This window comes from Austrofundulus limnaeus, unplaced genomic scaffold (genome assembly GCF_001266775.1).
Source record: "Austrofundulus limnaeus strain Quisiro unplaced genomic scaffold, Austrofundulus_limnaeus-1.0 Scaffold414, whole genome shotgun sequence".
NCBI classification, from domain to species: domain Eukaryota; kingdom Metazoa; phylum Chordata; class Actinopteri; order Cyprinodontiformes; family Rivulidae; genus Austrofundulus; species Austrofundulus limnaeus.
The window spans coordinates 355,778-360,619 of record NW_013952816.1 but is presented as its reverse complement, the minus strand read 5'-3'; the positions used below and the strand labels follow the sequence as shown (position 1 = coordinate 360,619).

At 42.2% G+C, this 4,842-nt stretch overlaps 1 pseudogene; it reads left to right on the top strand.

Moving 5' to 3' along the window:
* The first annotated feature begins 269 nt into the window (after positions 1 to 269).
* On the top strand, positions 270 to 768 carry LOC106528955 (roundabout homolog 2 pseudogene; annotated as a pseudogene).
* Positions 769 to 4,842: the final 4,074 nt, after the last annotated feature.

Below are 4,842 nucleotides of genomic sequence, written 5' to 3'. Positions count from 1 at the left end.
GATAGATAGATAGATAGATAGATAGATAGATAGATAGATAGATAGATAGATAGATAGATAGATAGATAGATAGATAGATAGATAGATAGATCCTTACTTCACCCTCCTGATTCACGGGCTCCTGGGATGATTATTAATCCAATAATTAAACATTTATTGCCAACAACACCTGCTCTCTGACTCCCCTCCGGACCCCCACCTCCTGGGACCCCTGACAAAGAGAGAGAGAATGAGGGGGAGTGAGGGATGGAGAGGGGAGGGACCCAGGAGGAGCTGGAGGGAGGGGCTGCAGAGGAGAACAAACTGAAGGGTCATCATCTCATCACTGGATTCTTTCACAGAGCAGAGGAGCTGAAGGCAGGCAGCATGTGAAGTTATTTCCTCTGACAACAAAAGAAACAAGGAGGAAGCAACAATTCAACACTCAGAGGGGATCACAGCCGGACCCCCCACCCCACCCCTCCCCCTCCAGCCCAGGCTGTCAGATACAGACAGTAAATCTGCACAGGTGGATTTTCTTCTTTTGAACATTTAATTCACTTCCATTAAAGAACTGGAGTAACCGGAGGACAGTCCATCACTTGTACAGGGCAGGACTCAGGTCCGGGGTCCTGCAGGACCCTCTGGGATTCAAGATGCTGCGCTACCTGATCAAGACCCTGCTGCAGATGAACCTGTTCACCGACACCGTGCGGAACCCAACCAACGGCAGCGATCTGCTCTTCAACAGCTCCCTGCTGGACTGGGCCAACTTCAGCAGCTTCAACGGTAGGAGAAACCTTCTGAAACAAACTGCTGCTGCTGTCAACAACATGTGTTTACAAATCAACAAACAAACTGCTGCTGCTGTCAACAACATGTGTTTACAAATCAACAGAAGCAGCTCTGAGCTCAGGCTGAAAGGAACTCTTTTCTGAGCTCCTGTTGGGACCAAACGTCAGGGTTTACCTGCTGACTCAGGCTTTTACTGGATAGTTGTTTACTTATTGTTTACTGATTGTTTACTGGACAGTTATTGATTGTTTACTGGTTGTTTGATGGTTGTGTACTGATGTCTTGTGAGTTTGTGTGAGGTGAAGGGATGATGGTTGACACGTGGGATGTGACAGACGTGTTGGTCGGTGTTCACCTCCTCACCTTTGTGTTGGAGACAAACTCAGCTTTAGTTGTTTTCCTTCTGCTTCAGGTGAAAATCACACATTTTGTTTGTGTGTTTCAGTCTTTAGTCCTGTGGACCTGAGGTCTGCTGATTTCACCCGTTTCATCTGGTTTTTGCTTCATTTAGTTACGGACAAGTTTAAATTAATCAGATGTCATTTTATTTGTTAATTTTACTGTAAGTTGACTGTAAGTAATTTTTGACTAGTTTTTACTCTTTATTACATGTATATTAAACTTTTTTAATTGAACTAATTTTAATTTTTGAACCCCTATTAATTAATTTATTAATTTATTTATGTTTCTTGTGTAGTTTTGCTAACAATTACGTTTTAGAATCCAGGTATTTAATAGTTTTCCAGTTTAATCTCAGCCTGTGGTGTTTGCTCTGTGTCTCCTCAGAGTCTGAACTGGTTTTTACACCTTAGTGTTTGAAATGATTTTGGATGCAGTTTATTTGCTTCTTTTTGCTTTAGATTAAATTTTTGTCTTCATCTGCAAAACACTTTGTGTTACAGAAAACTGTCAGAAAAGGTTTTTATAAACCTAGTTTAATTTGATTAAAGGATAAAAGGGTTGGACATGTTCCATGGTGTAAACATGTAAAAAGAGCAGAATTTAGTAAACAGATCACCTTCAGGTTCACTGTAATGAGCACCCTCTCTATGACACACACCCTTCACATGCACACATGCTATGTTGCTCTATCCTTGTGGGACTTTCCATTGACTTCCATTTATTTATTGATCATTTTTACAACCTAACCCTGACCCCTTACTCTAAACTTAACCACTCTAGTACCTACCTGACCCTAAAACTAACCTAAACTCAATTCACACCTTGGTCCTAAACCCAACCCCCAACCCACCAATGGCATTTAAACCAAATGGGGACTCGACTTTTGTCCCCAAATGCACCGGTTGTCCCCAAATGTGGGATTTTTGTCTTAAAATTGCCCCCAAAGGTCACCAAAAACAACCCCCTCCCACACACACATCTTTGTACTTGCATCAAACTGAGGACACTGTATTGACTTCCATTCATTTTTGTAACTGTATGTATACCTAACCCATTTTCCCTAAAATTAACTAGTACTGGTCTATTGTGAACACTAACTTGAACCAGAACTTAATTCACACCATACCACTAACTCAGAATCAGAAATACTTTATTGCAATAGTCAGTAAACGAGTTACAGACTGGSAATTTGCTCTGGTGTAATGGCGAAGTGGTTGAAGATAGGTAAACCTAACTAGTAAATCACAGCAGAGCTGCAAACAAAGTGAGGACCGGGAAAATGTCACAAAATGACCTCACTTTGTTGGTAAATATTGTGGAAATGGTCCTCTGTATGTAGTATATACAAGTCCACATGCGCGCGTGTGCACACACACACACACACACACACACACACACCCAGTCAGGTATATGTAATATATTCAGTGTATAGTAGTAACAATCTCACTCTGTTCTTTCTCATTACATTGTGAGCTGGTTTATGAAACATCCAGCTGCCTCCCATCTTGCATCCAATCAGCTGATGGTAAAGAGCGCCCCCTCTACCCCCGAACACACACACAGAGAGAGAGAGAGAGAGAGAGAGAGAGAGAGAGAGAGAGAGAGAGAGAGAGAGAGAGAGAGAGAGAGAGAGAGAGAGACGTCCCAGTAACCAACTTGTTTAAACAGGGACACGGTGGAGTTTTATAGCTGCAGGAGCTGTAATGGAGGAGTGCAGATTGAGCTCCTGAGCCTCAGATGGGTGAGAACAATAAATCTGAGGGGYAATCCATCAGAGGCAGAGCCACGCTGACTCTGAAACTGAGTGGGACTGCTAGACCAACCCATTCTCACTCCCYACTCATCACATATTGACACTTTTCCAAGGTTCCCTCTGCGTCCCGTTTTGATGCCTTGGGTAACCCCCCTCACGTCAGTTATTGAGGAGATGGGGCAGAATCTGTTGTCATAATTTCAGAAAGTGTAGAAAAGGCATCAATCTAACCATCACAAAGTCTAAAATTACCTTTATTCACTCTAGACATCCTGTCCCTGACCCTAGTACCTAAAATTAACCATCAACCCTGATCCCTAAAAATAACCATGTTTAGAAAGTGTGGGAAATTCACATTAACTAAATGTCCCAAACCCTAAAATTACCTAATATTCGCCCTAGACATCCTATCACTGACCCCACTACCTAAAATTAACCATGAACCCTGATCCCCAATATTAACAACGGACCCCAACTCAAAGACCCCTCTATTTTATAATAATAATAATGCATTTTATTTTTAAAGTGCCTTTCAGGACACCCAAGGATGTTTTATTTTGTGTCCTGACACGACAAAACCGGACGCTGAGGGAACCAGGAAATGCCTGGCGCATCAAAAACTGATGCGAAGGGGTTACCCGACGTGTCAAAAAAAGAGGCAGAAGGAACCCTGGAAAAGTGTCAATATGTGACGAGTTGGGAGTGAGAATGTGTTAGATAGACAAGCCTGCATTGTTTCAATCAGGCCTCTTAAAACTTCAGGAACTCACTGAAAATAATAGACTTATAAATAAATTAGATTATAATCTGAATCTTTTTAAAGGGATCCCTGATTAGTTGTAACATTAGACTTTATTTGATAAACATATATTTTAACTGTAAAATAAAGACTGTAAAAATACTGTAGGATGTTTAGTTTTGTAAATTTTTAAAAATAAAATTTATCACGAACGGAGCCATTTTATTTACACACAAAGCATTCTGGGTAAATGATGACGTGGATAGGTCAGTGTGAGCGAGCTATATCCACCKTGAAGGTTAATCTTGGACAATATCTGATGATCGACTCTTTTAAAWGAAACCAGAGAGCGTTGACAGAGAGGAGAAGGTAGAAATGACTCAGCCTGGAACTGAAAATATGGATGGAGGACAACAGAGCTGCTTCATGAAGAAGAACCTCAGCTTAGCCTGTTAAGGGCTCGACACACGGGAGGTGACGTCGCTCGCTCTCCATTCATTTCCTATGGAGCCTGTGCGGTGAGGCGACAATCGCTTGTCCTCCTCCAGCTAAGCGACCGGCGAAAATAGTGCATGTGAAATTTCGCGCTCATACACGTAGACGTGCACACGCGAGCTTGCGAAGTGACATATGAAAGTTGAAAAATGTTGAACTTTTGTTGCTGTCGCTTAGCGTACAACCAATCAGCGAGGATTTCGTTGACTGACCAATGAGAGGAGAGTATGCTACACACTGCAGTTAGCTAACACTTTCACCAAGTGATTACTAAAAAGCTTTGTGGGAATTTATTGGCACCAGGGTGAAGTTTATGGTAAACTTCACCCTGTATTTTGATACACATCAAGATACAGTTTACCCTTATGGTAAACTGTATCTTGATGTGTGTTTGTTTTTCAATATCATTAGCATCGCAAGATTTGTTTAATTTACACATCCGTAATGCACACCCGCCTTCAGAGTCAAGAACCAATCAAATTTTGTGAAGACAAGCGACCTGAGAGCGCGATTCGCAACGCTGCGATCGCTATCACGTCCCGTGTGTCGGGTTTCACCTTGGCTGCAATGACAGCCGTTAATCGCTGTACTTTGTCGCTGCCCGTGTGTCGAGCCCTTTAAACTCATCCAGAGTGTTGGGTCTTGTGTCTTAAGCTCCTCCAGAGTGTTGGGTCTTGTG